The 19,529-nt window shown below is 38.1% G+C and overlaps 1 long non-coding RNA gene and 1 pseudogene across 1 annotated transcript in view; both read right to left on the bottom strand.

Moving 5' to 3' along the window:
- The window catches only part of LOC123802603 (uncharacterized), a 263,437-nt gene extending 258,301 nt beyond the window's left edge, over positions 1-5,136 (bottom strand). Inside the window, exons 1-2 of the long non-coding RNA XR_006782583.2 lie at positions 5,014-5,136; positions 1,001-1,204 (exon numbers count right to left, since the gene is read on the bottom strand). This is a non-coding gene — a long non-coding RNA (uncharacterized LOC123802603). The remainder of the gene's footprint in view (positions 1-1,000; positions 1,205-5,013) is intronic.
- A 3,146-nt stretch (positions 5,137-8,282) lies between these two features.
- LOC123802597 (small ribosomal subunit protein uS2 pseudogene) lies at positions 8,283-9,145 on the bottom strand (annotated as a pseudogene).
- Between the last annotated feature and the right edge of the window lie 10,384 nt (positions 9,146-19,529).

Below are 19,529 nucleotides of genomic sequence, written 5' to 3'. Positions count from 1 at the left end.
TCTAAATTCAAAAACATATATTGGTATGCCCTGGCAAATTTTAGAATATAGATGAATGGTATACTAGGGTAAAAAAAAAAAAAATGCCGCCCCTATATTTAAATTCTTTAGAAGACTCCTTAGAGGACATTTATAATCACTAAATAGTTTGCAAATCTACAAATTGATGAATACTAGCATTATGGAGTTTTTATGTGATTTCTTTTCAAGTTACCATTTCTGCTAAGAATGAGATATTTCCTGTGCCTATCATTACGTAACACAATAGGCATCAACTTTTACTAAGTGTTCACCGTCAATGAACAAAAACTGTTATTATTTACACATATAATTTATAATAGGACTTCATTTTTCAGGCAATTACTACTCATAAAGGTGAAATTTTATGCTGAATAGACTATCATAAAATTTATTTAAATGTACATCTGGACTGGAAAAGAAGAGACCAAAGATGGTAAGAAAGTATAATTCACAAAAGCTTCCAGGCTCTGAAGCCAGTAATTGCCCTGAGGACATCTGCCTGGCCCTAGGAGCTTGGACGTTGTGAGTTTAACAGGAGGAGCACTGAAGACAGGGGACAAAACCTAGGGCCAGCACACATTTGGAAGTCTGACTAATCAGTAAAATGAAGAGCTAGGAAAGAACCCCTCCACCAGTGTCACTGTAAAATAGGGGAAGACTACAGTTTACTGAAGGATCTCAAATGCCCTCATCTCCGTTCACTTTCAAATGGGACCAGAGCTCAGAAATTGCCTGGGTTTGGAATTCCGCTATACCACTTAGTTGTACAAGTTACTCAAACTTTGCGCAAGTTACTTAAACTCTCTATGCTTCAGTTTTCTCATTTGCAAAATGAGTATAATGACAACAAGGCCCACCTCCGAGGGTTGTAAGATTAAGTCCATTATCATATATGTATATTTCTTAGAACTGTACCTGGCACGTGGTCTATCAGTGAGTGATAGGTATCTATTGTGCTCACCTGAGGCACTGTACTTACCTGGGCTAAGAGCACAGGTCACATGGTCTCATGGCCACAGCGACTTCGGCTAGGGGTGGGCACGTGACCTAAGCTGCTGAGTCCGTGTCATTCTCTGTGTCAGTTGGGCATGGATCAATCCCTGTGTGGTGGTAGAGGCCTCATGCAGCTGAGATGAAGAGGTGGTGGAAGCCATGTTCCCTGTCACTGCTGGAAGGTGCTCTGCTGCAGGAAAGAATACAGCCAATATACGAGATGTTGAGAGTTTTTTCTTTGCTCCTATAGTTTCTGAGGTCCAGTTGTAAGTTTGCCCTCCTTTCAACAACATAAATGATCTTACCCTTGAAACAATTCCTCCTCTTTACCTAAACTATTTCAGATTACTGGACCATCACCTACACTATTTAATCCTATATGTGACTGTCACATGCAGCTGCTTAATGCAGTATCGAAATCTTTTTTCAATGTGTGATAAAGGAATGAGTAACAGGATTTATCTTGACTTTTATTTACCCATTATAGCATTCTTTTAAATACAGAGTTAACAGCAGACATTAGCAAACAATGTGCTAAGATAGCACTTCCTGGTTACATCCCAGGTTTCTGGGTTATCTAAATCTGAAGATATTTTAACCATTAATAAAAGTTCAGAGATAAAATTCTGGAACAAAATTACTAGGCCTTGCATAGTTAGGATTCCTTTCTCCAAGAAGCTTAGTCCATTCTAATGTAGAGTTAGGGTGGCTGTTACCACGTGACTGTGTTACAAAAAAGACTAGTAGTAATCAATAGCTGAGCATATTGTTATCACAGTATGTAATAATAACATATGGTAATATATAATTATAAAATATATAATTAAAATATATAAATATCATTCATAAACTCATGCTATGATTTATTTATAAGTTACAATAGTTGGTAAAATTCCCTAGACAAAGAACAAGCAGCATATTTGCCATTCAGAAAATGTGTGTTGAACCAAACATATTTATTTCCCCCAGACATCCCAGACATCCACACATCTGTCTCTAACTTATTAGTCTGTAGCATCCTCAGTTATTAATATAGGGCAATATCAGATTCCAGTAACTGTATCACTTCAGAATTTGACAGATGTTCAATAGGATGAGCACAAAATGACCCTTCCACCCTCTCAGCTGGTATCTGCATTGGTTTCAGGGGTGGTATTTCTCTTGGATATGGAAGCCATTATGAAATAGAATTTAGAATACATCTAAAGCAATCTCAGTTTCCCCTTGATGTCACAATGTCAATCACTGCTTTTAAATTTTTTTTACTGCTTTTAAATTTAAAACGAAGCAATTTAAGATATACAAAATTTAAATCATGTTTATAACAAAAATAGTGGTAACATTTTATCATGTTTTGCAAGATAGGCACGCACAATTAAATTTTCCACTTTCCTCTTTAAGTTGCTTTTGACATGAAAGAAATTTAGGAGGTTCAAAGATCAAGTTCAGCGTGGGAACTCACAAATATACATATGAGCCCTGTGACCCGGGCAATATTGCTTGCCTTTATTCAAAGGAAAGACATTATGGAGAGAGAGTACTATAGAAGGGGTAACTGACAGGGAAACGACTAGGCAGATCTCCACTCTAACTCTGTCACTTACTGGCCGAACATCTGAGTCATTATTTAAGCTTGGAAGCTTCATTTTTCACGACTATGCGGTGTGTAATAGCAGCGTCCCATGAGATTGTTTGGAATTAAAGGATAAAAACATTTTTTAAGTGCTTAATACAATGTCTAATGGATAGGAAGTTCTCAATTAATGTTAGAATCCAGAAGACCCCAAAATAAACTAGGAAACAATGAGAACAGAAAACAGGAAGAGAAAAGAGGAAGACTGAAACACTGGGGGTATGGTTGGCTACAGAAATTCACGTGCAAGGTTATTTCTAACCCACTTTAATGGTACAAAAATATAAATAAGGAAAAACTGTCATGGAAAATTTGCTGCCCACAACACATTGGCGATTGTCCTATTATTTTGAGGCTGTTGACCCTATTACCAGAGGCCTTCTGCTTTTATTTACAACTTGTATATACTCTCTTCCTTTAAAGATATTCATCCAAATCCCCAAAGCAAAATCTTTTCTTTGCTGCCTAAAAATAATTACGGAACACAGACAAAGCCCATGGGAACTGGACTCCCTGATGTTCTTTGCACAGCTACAATAGACTCCTGGGCTTGTCTCTTCCTGTGTTTCTTCCTTTGTGGTGTTTTCTGTCAGCTATTCCTCTGGGTGAAACACACTGAGGGACAATGCTCCTTGCTGAGGACTGTAAGAACTAGGTTCAATTTAAGCAACGCCTGCCTCATTGTCTGGTGCATTCATTTTCTCTCCTGATTAGATTGTAAAAGCTTCCCGCCCCTTCCTGAAGCCATGACTGGGAAGTAAGAATTGGAAATTATTTTCATGAAGCCACCTCAGATTCCACAATATATGGAAATCATAAATTGATTTAAGGTGTTTAGAGCTACTATGATATGGTTAGCCCTTTCGAGATATATTTCAAGTGAGACTTTAAAAAATAGCCTTCAGCCCCTCCTTCCCTCTAATTGTCTGCTTTCTAGAATGGAAGCCACGGCAATAATGAGTTGGAAGGGTGACTGAAATGAGAACAGTAAGGGCAAGCCATGGCTATCAGTGTGTTTTATTAAGCCTCCATACACCAGAGTGAGATAGGATTTTTAAACTGTTTGTAGCTGTGTTTGCCAAAAGCTAATTAACAGGATTAGGCTGCAGAGTTACTCTTTTCCCACCGGGCAAACTAAAACAACATTTAGAAAGATATCCCATATCTAATCTTAAATTAGTCTTGTGCTACCATGTTTATGTCTCCACTTTAGAGCGGGTTTAGAATACATCAACAGAGCTAACGCTAAGACACTCCCCTAAATGACTATTCCAGATTGATAGCAAAATCGTGAAAAGGCAAATAACTTATACTCTGAAAGTCAGAGAACCAAATACAGGACACTTCTGAAGATTCTAATTGTCTTAAGAACACAAATTTTTTAAAAAATGTACAGTGAGAATTACGTCGGAATTTAAGTAGTGTAACTAGATTCATTATCTTCATAAAAATATTTACTAAGCCATGAAATGCTGTTTTTTAAATGCTAAAAACATAGTTTTTAAAATAATAGAGAAATACCACAATATTACACAATGTATTGTAAATTCTTACTCTATTTATTATGTTATAATTTTCCTCAGACTTGTTTTGTTCTTGCATTAACAGTGAAAACAATAGGGTTTGAAAGATACTTGTTGAAAGAAGGGCCAGGGAGCCACAAGAAACATTTCACATTATTTCCATCATTTTAGCTATTTTAGGACATTCCCACTGTTTAAATTATTATGAAATGTAATCAAGTCCCATCTTTTTATAAAAATGTAACTGCTAATTGGCAACACTTTTAGGAGTTGTTCTAAGTCTCTTTAGAAGTTACTCTGTTATTTGGGATAAAAAAGCCTTTTTTTATTAAGGTGCCATACACTAAATGTGTGGAATTCTTTTTTTTTTTTTTTTTAAGATTTTATTTATTTATTTGTCAGACAGGGAGAGAGCACAAGCAGGGGGAACAGCCAGGAGAGGGAGAAGCAGGTTCTCTGTCCCCCTCCCCCCCTAAGCAGGGAGCCCAATCCGGGACTTGATTCCAGCACCCTGGGATCATGACCTGAGCCAAAGGCAGAAGCTTAACCGACTGAGCCACCCAAGCATCCCAGGAATTCTTAAAGTAGCTCAAATTATAAACTTTGACTTTATTCTATCACTAAGAAACAAGATTAACTTGTTATTTTTTGTATATTTTTGCATTTAAAATAGATTTTTTTCTATATTTGTTTGTTTGCATTTGTTTTTCTACCATTCAACATAATCAGTGATTAATCTACATTTGTCTCAACCTTGGCACTATGGACATGTGAGCTGGATAAGTCTTTGTTGTGGGGTTGGGTTATGCCCTGTAGGATATCTAGTAGCATTTTGGCCTCTACCTGTTAGAAGCCAGTAGGACCCTCCAGGGTGTGACACACAAAAATGTCTGCAGACGTTGCCCAGTGTCCCCTGGAGGAGAATCCAGGAGCAAGGAATCAAGGAAAAGAGGAATCTCTACCCCTGGAGAAGAAAGGAACAAAGTCAGCTCCGGTCTTGGAAGAAAACCACAAATTAATAGTATAGCTGAGGATAAACAAAGACTGAAAAATTCCAGTGTGCCCAAATCATAAGCAAATTTAACCTACCAACATTTATGTAAAATTAAATAATTTAAAGACAAAAGTAGAAATTATCAAATTAGGTCTAGAAAAATTGTATTAGATGTTAACACTTTCATTTTGCAGTTTAACACAGTATAGAAAATACCGAATATAGATTACCCAAAAGAATACTGATGAGATTTTATCTCAATTTACACTGAAAAAGTCCAATAAACTCTATGTATTAAAGTTGCACCATTTGATCATTTTTGACATATATACACCCATAAAACCATCACTACAATCAAGATGTTGAACTTTTCAATTATACTATACAGTTTCCTTTTTCCTCTTTGTAATCTTTCCCTCCCTCAACTCCTAATCCCAGGCAATCACTGGTCCGCCTCCTGCCACTGTAGGTGAGTTTGAAATTTCTAGAATTTCATATACATGGAATCATAATACTGTATACGCTCTGCCTGACTTCTTCCACTCAGAATAATGATTTTGAAATGTATCCATAGGGTCATGTATATCGATTTCATATACATGGAATCATAATACTGTATACACTCTGCCTGACTTCTTCTACTCAGAATAATGATTTTGAAATGTATCCATAGGGTCATGTATATCGATAATCACTTCTTTTTATCTCTGAGTAGTATTCGTTGGTGTGGATATGCTGTAATTTTTTTTTTATCTACTCCCCTGTCCATAAATATTTGGGTTTTCTCCAGTTTAGGATATTACAAACAAAGGTACTACGAACATTTGTATATGAGTCTTTGGACATAAAGTTTTGTTTCTCTTGGGTAGACACCTAAGAGTGGAATGGGTGGATCACATGGGAGGTGTCTGTTAAATTTTTCAGAAAACTGTCAGTTTTTCAATGTGATTCTACATTTTCACATTCCCTCCAGCAGTATATGGGCATTTTAGTGGCTCTACATTCTCACCACCATATTGTATGGTCACATACATACGAGAGCTTCAAGAACTCATCATGGACAGTTCTTCAGCAGAAGAAATGTTAGAGGAAGTCCTTCCTTTAAGTGGAAGGAAATGATACCAGACAGGAACATGGATTTACACAAAGGAATAAAGAGCACCAATTACGGGAACAACATGGGTTAAAAGGGGTTTTTTCTTTACCCAATAAATCTCTTTAAAAGATAATACTCTGCTTATAGCCAGAAGAATAACAATGTAATAAGATAAATAGCATATACAGCAGTAAAATGTGTAACAATAGGACAAAGCTGGGAAAGAAGAAATGGAAGTATTTTAAAGTTCTTACAGTGTACATAAAGTAATATAATATTATTTGAAGTAGACCATAATAAATTAAAGATGTACAACATAAACCCTAAAGCAACCATGAAAATAACATTAAATAGTGTTATAGGAAGTGAGCCAACAAAGGAAAAATAATGGAATTATAAAGAATACTTCCTTCATACAAAAGAGAAGGAAAAGAGGGAGAAGAAAGGAATCAAGAAAGATGGGACAAGTGGAAAATAAATAACAAGATGGTTGATTTAAACCCAAAAGGCCCACCCCAAAATGTCAGAAAAAGAGTAACAGAGCCTCCCTAGATCAGATACTCAATTTTGACAGGAGCCAAGTAAGAAACTAAGAGCTGCTTTTGCAGAGGAGTGCACCTGGCAACTGTGTCAGGGAGGTTGCACGTTCTAAACTCAAAGGAGTTGCTTCTCTTTGCCAGAGGCTACAATCAGCAAAATCATTAATCACGAAGATTTATAACTCAAAGGGATCATGAAAATCATGATGTCCCGAAAGTATAGAATTTCAGCCTGCTGGATGCCTTCCAAGCCTGTTGGTTTGGAACCTGTTAACAGAGTTATAATTTTCCTGTTACCCAACATAAATGACCCCACGGAGTGCCCCAGCAAGATACAAACTGTACCCATACTCAGAGTCTGGTAAGTTTTAAGGCTTTTCTTTTGGTGGTGGAAGGCTGAAAACAAAACAAAACAAAACAAAACAAAACCAACCAAAACAACCCCTATTTCCCTGACTTCCAGAGGGATTAAGTGCTGCAAATACCCCACATAGTCCCAAAAAATTTTATTCATCAAGGAGGCTCCTGAGCTTTTTTGGAGTTTGCCAACCATACCTGTGAGCAAAGGTGTGATATCTCCAAAGTCAGGGCTATTGTGACTGAGGCTCCTGATTTGCCAACCAGCAGGACAGCATCAGTGTATGTAAGACTTTAAGAGTACCCCAGCTGGCAGTGTACTCAGATACCCCCACTGGTGGTAACTGACAAGGGAATGTCTCACTAACACTTGTGTACATGCAACACGCTGATCAAAAGAATCCCCTCTGACATGTGTAGAACAGAGAAGCACACCATACAACACATCAGTTGCAGATGTAGAAGCAACAATAGTACACTGAATAGCCCAAAAGTCCTCACCCACAAGGTCTCATTGCCTCCTTTCCCTTTTGTGAACCTCGCCCAAACTTTCTCCATTAAATGTGAGTGTCTCTTTCCCCCATCAAAACAGATAGGATTGTGACTTGACTCCCTGTAATCAACAAAGCCATAAAAATGTGGTCCCTTCACACAGTGAACTAGCATACAGCACATGGCTTTGTTTTCCTTGGCAACTTAGTCTTTTAATTGGAGAATTTAATTAATTTTTAATATAATTACTGACACTGACATATTTGATTCTTATCTACTCTACCACTGTTTTTAATCAATCCATATTACATTCCCTTTTCTTTCTTGCCTCTGTCACAATAAAATATTTTACCATTATTCCATTTTGTTCTATTAAATTGTTAAACTTACTTTTACTACTCTCTTAGTAATAACTATGATTACATACAATTTTGACATATTACAATCTAAAAAAAAAAATCGTGGCTTTTACCACTCTAATTATGCTGAACTTTAGAACACTTTAATTCAATTTACCCCCCTCAACTTTTGTAAAATAACATTGTCATGCATTTTATTTTATTTATTTTTTTTAGAAAGCATTTCTTTTCCATCAACCTTATTTCCGTTTTGCTTGCCTTTGTGGAAGAGCAGCTTAAGACCAGTCAGTGGTTGTTCCTACCCATTCAGTGGCCTGAGCAGTGGGAGCTGCAGACCTGAGCGCTCCAGTCTTCAGTAGGGAACTGCTGAATAGACACAGAGGGCATCTGCACGCCTTCGGACCAGACTGTGATTTCAGGTTGAGTAGCAGTGAATTCAGGAGCTCCAACGGTCCATTCACCCTGAAATTCCTAATTGGTCACAACCTTTTCAGCAACAGCCTTGTGCTTCCTTTTCAATGTCTTCAGGATCTCTGTAGAAGTAGAGATCAGGCATGACTTCTCATGGGTGTTCACAGGAAATGGTGCCATTCATGAGCAGAACATCCCGGGCCAGCATCCACCACATCAGACCCAGAGTGAGCTCCCTTGTTGTTGCAAAGGATGGCAATGTCCACATAGTGCAGAGGAGAGTCTACACAGAGTGAGGATAGGCAGAGGTTAACATAATACACCTCTGTGAGGAGCTGGTGGTCAGCCCTGGGATTGATAACCGCCAGAAGTCTTGGTTCCTAGAAGGCTGCCTGGATCTGGTTAGTGAAGGTTCCAGGAGTGAGGCGGCCAGCAATAGGAGTGGTTCCAGTAGCATCAGCTTCTTCAGCACAGCTCACTGGCCAGGATTCCTGGATGATATGACACTGACATCAGCCAGGTTTCCAAGGGTAACAATGGCATGAGCTGCCGGCAGAAGCTTGCAGGTTCTTTTCAGATTTATGATGTAGATGCCATCACTTTTCCTTTTGTAGATAGACTGTTCCATTTGGAAGTCAACGTTGGTGCCACCTAAGTAGGTTCCTGCAGCAAGGAATTTGAGGACATCCACCTGCTTCACTTGCAGGACATCAAGGGCTCCGGACATTATCAAAGTTTCCCTTTAAGTTAGGGCAGCAACGCACAACGCTGTACGGACCCTCCCTGGGTAGCTTAGAAAGGTTAAGCATTTTAACACCTTTTAAATTGTTACTTGAATCAACAAAACATTACCACTGTTGTTTTGTTTACAGTCAATACTCATTTATATTTTCCTGTATATTCTTAAGATGTATTACTTTTTAAAAAATATTTTATGTATTTATGAGAGAGAGAGAGAGAGAGAGAGAGAGAGAGAGAACAACCATGGGGAGCTGCAGAGGGAGAGGGAGAAGCAGGCTCCCCGCTGGGCAGGAAGCCTGACAGAGGGCTCTATCCCAGGACCCCGGGATCATAACCTGAGCCAAGGCAGATGCGTAACCACCTGAGCCACCCAGGTGCCCCAAAATGTACTTCATTTTTACTTCATTATTATTTTCCCTGCAAGGATACATTTCCTTCCACCTGAACAGCATTCAGTGTTTCTTTTAATGATCTCAGTATATCCTCCAAAAATGTGTATTTCACTTTGTTTTTGAAGGACCTTTTGCTGATTAATGGGTTCTGGACTGGTAGTTATCTTTTTGCACTTTATATAATTCTGTTATCTCATGATTTCTATCATTTCTCTCGAGAAGCCAGCTGTATGTCTTGCTCCTTTGAAGGTAAGATTTCTTTCCCTCAGATTGCTTAACCATTTTCACCATCTTTGCTCTTCTATAATTTCTTTTTTATTATTATTAGGATTTGGGGTAGTCTCTATTTATCTTGACTGTGTTGCAGAACTTCCTTAATCTGCTGTTCGGTGTTTTGCAGAATTCTCTTAAAACATTGCTTCTGCCTTATTTTTTCCTTTAGAGACTCCAGTTACATGTATATTAGACCTTTTCATGTCTCATAAATCTCCTACAACTGTACTATTTTTAATGTTCTTTTATTCTCTCTGTACTTCACCTTTAAATTTTGTACTAACATGTCAATTTCAGTACTCCTGTCTCCTCCTACCTTCATTCTTCAAAGACTGTTTATTTAAAACAAAACATTTTGATAATTTATCTTCATTTCTAGAAGTCTATTTTTTTCCCTTTAGAGATGGAAATGCTCTGCCAAAATCTCCATCTTTTCATCTGTTTCTAGTGTTGTAATATACTAATCATAATTATTCTGAGGTCCTTGTCAGGTGGTAATGGTTCCTCAATTATCTGTGAGCTTGTTTCTATTTCATTTATTTCATTTTATTTTTGGTCTTGACATGGGTCTTGCAGTCTACCAATTTTTATTAAAAACTAATTATTCTGTAGTAAAAAATTGCAGAAGCTTGCTTAAGGCAATGATTCATTCCTCCAGATAGTATTTACCTTTCTCTTGCTATGCTAAAACAATGGAGGCTTAACAGGAACTGTTGTGAGTCATGGTTGCATGGCTACAGCCCCATTAATGCTTATCATACTTCTAGTATAACCTGGACTCAACCAAGAGCTCGGGGCATTCTTCGTGGCCCTCTTCCAGTTTCAGATCCTAAACTGTAATCATTGTCTTACAAGTCTGTTGATAGCTCTGTCATGCTTTTCACCAAGCTTTTAAATCTTCTGTCCCACACAGCCCAGAATTTGGCAAATATTTTCAGGGGAAAATCAACAACATGCTTGGAGTTGCCAAATTCTACCATATCTCTGTTGGTTCCTCTATCCTCCAGCAGCATCCTCTATGGCTCAGAACTTAGATTCTGAGCCCACTGCACCTGCCTCACCAACTGACCCCAGGGTAAAAGCTGATGCAAAAATTATTTCACCTCTGAAGAGTCTGGCTCCCAGTTAAAACCCTCCGTGTGCTTCTTCGGGCCTGACCATAGGCAATTGCAAAGGCTTTCTCTGACAGACCTCAAAGTGGAAAGCTACCCTCCTCATACCAAATTAGGGACACAGCCTGTGCATCAAAAGTCCCTGAAGGGACTCAGCCTCTATCAAGGACTCAGGCCCCTCTGGCTGACTGTTCCCTCACATATTTAAACACCTACCCCAGTGCCTTCATTTTTGGATCTCTTCATCTTAGGCCTTGGGCCAAGATCCTCTTCAGGTATCTCTGCCGAGCTCTCCTTGTGGGGGGAGGGGTGGGACACTAAGACACTTTTCCTCACTATGACTTGGTACCCAGTACTTTCCCACTCCCAGTGCTTCCCCCTCACTTCACCCCAACGCCCATGGTCCATAAACTGTGGGAGCCTTTTGTTCAGGACTCCTTCAACTGTGGGATATCCCCCACATCTGCAATGATCCACCTGACGTTCCATGGAGGAAAATGGAATCAAGGAGTCCACTTTCCACTGGTTTTAGCCTCTTGCTCATAGCATCTCAGTAAGTGATTAAGGTTTAACTCTCTCATTTTTGGCTTGTTGCTATAATCAGCTATTCAATATCTAACAGCTCACCTTTTCTCTCCCAGCTCAGCTGAACTCCTGACAATTTTTCTTCAGCTCCCTTTCCCCAGTTCTTGTTGTCTCTTGACTGCCATTAAACATTTTCCTTCTGTATTTTATCCAGATTTTATAGTTATTTTCAGCAAAAGTGCTGTTCCATTGCTATCTAATCTAGCCTACCCAGGAGTGTAATTTCCACCTACTGCCTTTCAATTAAACATCCTGAAAGTATCACAAAACACTTCTGATTACACTTCATTAACTGAACTTACACCATTAAAACTAGCTTCAAGCGTGTCTGGGAAATAGACAATCCTATGACTGAGAGCATTGTCATCGTAGGTTCTATTAGTAAGGATAAGGCAACTACCAGCCCCTTCCACACATTCCCATTTTGTCCCTGGTTCCATGTTGCTTTTTCCACTGCTCACTTCATGCTATCTTGTATATCTAACACTGGCTGAATTGACTATGTAAAGTATGTTGAGTTTCTATTCACAGTGTTGAGTTTCTATTTACAGAGCCTGAAGTTGGTGGCATGGTCAGAGACTAGATGGTTGATGAATTACCAACACCTGGTGATTCGGGGAGGCTAAACACAAAGAACATGTTCATGGTGAGTGGTGGGTACATGCCTTGCAAATTGAACATACACTAGACTAAGTCGATGTATTTCTTCAATTTTATAAATACAGTGTGGCTGAAACTTCCAACAGTTAATGTGTCCCTGAAAATGGTGTAATTTTAACTTTAATTGACTTTCCTTATTGTGTAGACTGCTCTTAAAAAAGACCACAAAAATTAAGTTCGATGGTAGAGTCATCCTAATTTCAGTGTTATTTTTGTATCACTGTAACTTAATATTTGTGAATATGCTTTGGTTGCTGAAAGGAGGAAAAAGAACTAATATGTTACTTAAATCACTAATCTTTCTCAGTGTTTATGACGAAAATACAACAGAATAATCTGTAGGTTTTTCAACTGTATATTTTAATGTGACTTTTATTTCTGATGACATATATATCTAATAGATTCAACTGATGAGTTGATTAGGACAATACGCTTTACAATTTTAACTAATACTCTTAAAAGATATACTATAAATGACTTCCAAATTATGTGTCTCAGAGCCTCTATCAAAAAGCTCATTCCCTTAAAATACATAAAATGCTTGCTGACACTTAGATGTCATATGTAGGTGTTATATAGATTACATGTATGGGTTCTATGTAGGCATTATAATATCTACGCCTCAGTGAATGGTACAGGTTCTGATCCCATATGAGAACAAAATGTTTTATGTCAGTGCTAGATAAAGAAACCATTCATTTTGCTAGGGATAATTTAATATAAAGAATTATTAACCAGACATTGAAGAAGAGAAATGGCAATAAAGGGAACAGTACCGTAACACAGACATAGTAACTTCAGGAAGGAATTACCTGCAGCTGTTGCTAGGTCTGGAGAGAAGAGATTGAAAACTTAGAAGTCTGCAGGAGCTGAGACTTAGATCGCTGAGGTGGTCACCCCACTGGGCTGGTGCTGGTGTCTCAGAAGCTTAGAGGAGAGGCCCGTAAATCTGGGATTGAGACCTAAGGGGAGGGTGAGGCAGCCAGTTGGTGCGGATGTGCCTTAGCGAGCCTGTTGAAGAGGATTCTCAAAGTGTTGGACCAACTGTCAATGCCACTGGCAGGGAAGAGAGGAATTGCTGGGTGACCATGACAGGACAAAAGGCAAACAGGAATGTACAGTTCCCTCCATTTCCAGCCTACCACTGTCTCTCTACCACCCCCTACTGGCACAAGGGAAATGCAGTATGCAGAGCGCCAATCACAGCATCACAAAGCAGAGTGCAGAAGGCAGGAGTTGAAACAGAGAAAATGGCTTAACAACTAGCACAAAGGTCTGTCTACATGTGTTACCAAATGAAACACCGGATTATACGTCTTCTGGAAGTTCCATATTCACTCTGTAGGATTTTATTTTGATGGAGGATATTATTAATATAATTAAACGTGGACAAAATAAAATGAATTTGAAATATGTCCCCTAAATTTCAAGCGGGTATCTAGTCTCATTATGAAAAACTGAGCTAAGAAAAACAGAAAAGCTAAAGCAGGTTTAAATTATAACAAGAGTTGTTTGTGAACATGTATATCCTGTATTTTCTGAGACGGTCTTAATTTCAAAAATAAGGCTTAGTTTGAAATTTTTCCTTGTAAATATATAATTTTTAATGTATAATATAACCATTTAAATGTATGTATTTTTTCTTGTAACACATATGTCTTCACAGGTTAGGGCCTATGCTGTGTATGTACGTGTGTGCACGTGCGTGCAAGTGTTTTCAATATATATCTAGAAAAGAAATGATCTTGAGATTTTGGACTGAAACAAAGCAGATTATTCTAGCTTTAATTTTTTCTGGCCTCTGGCACTGATTCTTAAAAAGTGAACCACAATTTTTAATGGACGGAAGTGAGGATGACATTTGGCCGATGCAGGAATATATTTTGGTTAGATTCCACCTCATTTTGGAAGAAAAAAAGAATGTTCAAGCAAACAATATAAATGAACTAAAAATATAACTTCGGTTGTCATAGGCAACCTTTTCCTTCCAAGCAGAAGAAAGGATAAGGATAAGAAACATATGGAAAAAAAGGACACATGATCTGAAAGTATGCACAAGAGAAATCTAAGAATAACATGAACACATATGCTATATGCAACTAATCAAGCAAATTACCAGCCCTTTAAAAGCTCAGTGTCCCTCAATGAATTCTCATTTACTTCTAAGAGTAGTTTCTATAGACCCATTTACCTTCCAGCTGGCAATGAATAAGTAAAGTAAAAACTGCTGGGAACAAAGATAAGAAGAGTATTTGAGTAATTCCAGTGAGGCAAAGCAGTGCTAATCACTCCTCTGCAGTTCCATCTAAAAACTCCATCTTGTAAAATGAAAGAAACCTATTTTGTTGACTAAATCATAGAATTCATGCTAGCATTTATCATGGAAATCATGCATCGCACTCACACAATCTTTTTTTTTTTTTTGGCCACCCTTTGCAGAATCTAAGCTTACAACTGTGTATTGATTTTAAATCTGTATATTGGTAAACTTTCTAATTTCCCCCTTATTGGTTTCAATTATAAATATCCACTGATGTTCTATTTAGAGTCCTATTTAACTTTCTTAAGTAATTGCTTTTTTTTTTTTTAAGATTTTATTTATTTATCTGACAGAGAGAGACACAGCCAGCGAGAGAGGGAACACAAGCAGGGGGAGTGGGAGAGGAAGAAGCAGGCTCCCAGCAGAGGAGCCTGATGCAGGGCTTGATCCCAGAACGCCAGGATTACACCCTGAGCCGAAGGCAGATGCTTAATGACTGAGCTACCCAGGCGCCTCTGAAGTAATTGCTTTAACTCAAGTTTTTACTTTGATTTTTTTCCATTGGATTTGTTTTAATGTTAAAACACAGGAAAGCCAAACTCAGAGGTTTTAAACACAAAACCTAGATGGGACCATTTTAATGATAATATAAACTTCAAAGAGCTTATCCTACTATTTAAAATGAAAAGCAATATGAGACTTAAGGGGGAGACTTTGGAAGGGTTAATGGGTAGTAAAGTAACAAAGCAAGCAATATACAAATAGAAGGATAGATAAAAATTCTCATTTATGAAAAAATGGGATAATAAACAGCAACAAAACAAACTGAGCAAACAAAAATAAGGCATTTGACTCTGATGGTTATTACTGCATTGCATTTTTCTTGAGTTCTGAGAGCGGAAAAAGCAAAGCTATTTTTCTGTTCATGATTAACTTCAGACTCATAAAAGCACATCCTGTATAATGTACGCATTGAAATTTGAGACTTTTTGTGGCCTAGTACTGATCAATTTTTTTAATTTTCTAAGTTAGAGGAGGGAAAACATATATTTAAAAAATTATTAAAAGCAGAACTTTATATATGCAGAGGTTCACCCTTAACTGTATTTTTAAGATATTCTTGTTCTTTGCCTACCTGTCAATAATTGTTAAGGAAAATGTTTTAATTACAATCTTTTAGGAACTTCCTGCTATAGTTCTATCAACTTTTGCCTCATATTTTTATTGCTACATCCTTTCAGTTAATAGAATGTATCATTAGGTAATAAGCCCCTCCACTCTTCAAGTTTTGTTGTTTATTTTAAGCTGGCTTTAACACATTATAATGCTTTCTTTTGGTTAATGTTTTCTTAATGTGTCTTTTTGCATTCAATTTTTTAGTACACTTATGTTTTGGTGTCTTCTTGTAAACAAGAACCTGTATCTGGAACTTTTAAAATCCAAACTCTAAATCTTTTAACTAGTGAGTTTAGTTCATATAGTTTTATTGTAAGTATGGAGATCTTTGGGATTATTATCCACTGTGGTGACCAAATGGGATGCTTCTCAATCAGATGGGGGCCCCCAAATGTGAGCCAACCATCAGGTGGAAGCTGGTGGCGCTGGGGTTGAAAGAATTCACTTGAGGAAGAACAAAGGAATTAGAAGTTTACTGAATGCACAGCAAGGGGGTGGTGGGCAGGACAGCATAGGAAAGGCTGTCTGCAAGGAGGCAAAGGGGGGGGGGCTGTTTTTAAAGGGGGAAGGTGAAGAGGTAAGGCCACCTATGGAATTCTCCCTTTTTTTGGTAATTGTGTCTGGCCGTAAGTAGCCCATTGATTAGTTAGGGTCTGTATTCTGAGGTGGGTGGACTGATGTCCTCTCCTGTATTCAGCCAGGTGGTCACTGTGGTCCTTTCTACATTCCATTGCTCAACCAGCCTCTACATTGGCCCCTGACAGATTGATAACAACAAATCTTTGGCATTTGGGTGGAGGTCTCATCTTCAATAGCTTCTTCCTGCTGAATGAGGGGCACAGAGATATCCCTAAGTAAACTTCTTAGTTCATCATGGGTTCTGTGCACTTATAGATCAGAGAATGGCATTATATTAATGTGCTGATAGGCGATTTGAGTGAAATTCTTTGGTGGTCAGGTCCATGGAATTTGGGGAAGGGGACCCTCCAAAGGTATGGGCTGGAATTCCTGTTGAACCATCATTCATATATGCAATTGTTAGATTCTAGAAGAGACAAATTTAACAAAGAGATTAAAGAGAGAGGGACCAATAATTAGGAGTAGGAGTATTGAGGCCAGGAGTCCTAAGAAGGGAAGAAACCAAGAGAGCCAAGAACAGGTTTTTTTCCAGGAAAACCGTCTTTGTCTTGCATGGTCCCGGAAGGAGGAAACCAAAAGAAGGTTACAACGAGAAAGAAAAAGCTTAAACCCAAAAAGACTGATTGTATTGTGAGAGCAGGACATCAAGGGGGCAGGTCCAGGTAAGTTATGATTTCTGACCAAGTAAATTCAAAAAAGTCACCCTGAAGAAAAAGGTTGAGAATGAAGTCTTGGAATTGGGGAGGAAAAATCCTGCAAGTTTTGGGAGGTAAGTATCCAGGGAGATTTTCTAAGATAATATCATAGATTGAGTGAATGCGAGAGTAGGGATTGGCAATGGGCCAGATTCATGGGTCTCTAGGTCTCTGGGTATGTATCACCCGAATCTTGTTTGAATAACAGGCGAAGATCTCCAACCTGCTTGCAGCTGTACTTGGAGGAGGGCTCCTCATCTGGGGCCACAGCAGTCTTGGTTTTAGAAAGAGGGATCCACAGGAGAACCTGTGAAGTTTTACCACTGTTGGAGTGGTCAAGAGAACCTGATAGGGCCCGGTCCAGACAGGTTCGAATGGCTTTTTGTCCTGCAAAGCGTCTTATGGTCTACATGATCCCTGGAGGTAAGTTTTGGATATATGTTATATAATAAGAAAGAGTGGTCAGGTTTTGGGTTCTACTAGTTTTGGTGGTCAGTAATGGTGGAGATAGTTCGCACTAGTGGACAAAAATCTTCCTCCAATCCAGGAGTTTAATCAATCCTTAAAGGAAAGAAAGGGATGGGTTAAAGCACCAACTTCTAGTAACCCTGTCACATTTTTGTGGTAATCCTTGAGCTTCAGTAAGGATATCAAAGGCCACTCGGTTTTGGAGGGCCATCTTTTTAATTTGTGGATGACTGCACATCAAATTTAAAGGTGGCTGCTGTATGGTTGGCTAAAGCCCTCTACTTGCAATATCAATAGAGGTGGCTTCTAGTGGCTAAGGGATAAAACCATCAAGAAGCCCTCTTTGATGTCTAGCCTTAACAATGTCTTAATTATGGGGCATCACTGGCAAGTGGAAGAAGACTTGTCTCAGGGGATGAGGGCTTCCCCAAGTGCATCACCTAATTCAAATCATAAGGAAAGTGGGGACATCCATTATTTCCGCAAGTCCACAGTTAACTCCATGGAGGGGGGTACACCCTGGCTTTTAGGGAACAATTTTGTCATTACAGCCACGCAGAATTGGTCATGGTGCTAGCTGAGTTATACAGTTGTTGGGGAATCAATCCCATTTTCTAGCTGTTCAAATAATCATATGTCCATGGGGTCCTGTCATTATCCCCACAGAACAAAAAGCATGAAGATGTTCTATACATGAGCTATTGTGGCAACTTCTCTGCAGTTCACCTCAACTTGTCTATCTTAGGCAAACAACATTCAAAGACAAACAGAACTAGAATTTAACATCCACAAAGGTGGGTTATTGAAACATAATTTTTCTCTCTAAAATTACCTTTATTTCCAGAGAAAACCAAATCAAGACTACTTTGTTTGCAAAACAAATCCAATTTTTAACAAACTTGGCCTGATTATTTACATAAGTTCAGCAAGAATAGCAATTGGCCATACAGATCTTTCAAAATCTGCTTTGCTGGAATTTTTCACAAGGAATCTTGATTGAACTTTCAGTAGTCTCCTTAGGCCAGAAGCCAACTCAAGTCCTTCCATCAGACATGCCTGCAATATCTGTAGATTTGGGTGAATTCCTCTTCTTGAGGTCTCCAAATATCTTGAGGTTCCTGCACCTGCCAGGAAGTGACATTCTTTAATCACCTGACAAGACTGCTGGGAACTTTGTAAGGAAAGTATCAGTCCAACATTTCCAAGGGGCTTTTTGGCTCCATGTTTCATAGTCAACCTAAGTTCCTTAAAGCTGTTGGGCCATATCTGAGTCTATCCATGTCTCTCTCAAATACAACATTCCAGTCAAAGCCTTGGTAAAATGACCAATGTTTCCAATGGTGTCTTGTTATAAGAACAGATTCTTATTGAACTTATGCAAATGATTATGATTGTCATGTTAGAAAGAATACTCACTGAGACCTTTTGAATTTCAGAGGGTTCAGGTGAGAGAGAAAAGTTAAATGCTTGAATTTGTTCACAAATGAATACTTTATCACATTTTTTGTAAGTCATAGATACCTTAAGAGAAAGTTTCTTTAATTTGGAAGAGCAAACATTACAGAACCAGCAATGTTTCAAAGTTATAAAAACTACAATCATCTTTCTTAATTCCGTTAGTCCTGTGTTACTAATTCTTATTCAGTTTGAATGCAGCTTTTTAATTCTGGAAATTCTTATCCATTTCAGTTTTCTGATCTTAAAGATATTAAATAACAGTATTTGTCTTAAAAGTCCTTTTTATGAATCCCCTTGAAGATCAAACACATTTTGTAGGAGAACAAGAACAATTCTAAATGACAAAAAAAACTCAGAAATGGACATTATGAACAATCTAATAAGAGAGTTCATTAGGATGCAATTGGCAAGGAAATTCAGTTATTTCTGTGACACATAACATTTCAAAAATCAGAATTCAAGTGGGATGACCTTATGCCAGAACGTAACATACCAAATAAATAAGACTAATAAGTCAAAAACACTTCATTTACAATTTAAATTTTGGGAAAGTTTGTTAAAGGATTATGGATCATTAAAAACCTGTTAAAGACAAAACATAGAAACTGTTTTTTCTGGGCAAAGAGAAAACGTTACATTTTCTTATCAAAAG

This window comes from Ursus americanus, chromosome 27 (assembly GCF_024610735.1).
Source record: "Ursus americanus isolate L20-20 chromosome 27, mUrsAme1.1.p, whole genome shotgun sequence".
NCBI lineage: Eukaryota > Metazoa > Chordata > Mammalia > Carnivora > Ursidae > Ursus > Ursus americanus.
This window is presented reverse-complemented; position numbering and strand designations above follow the sequence as displayed.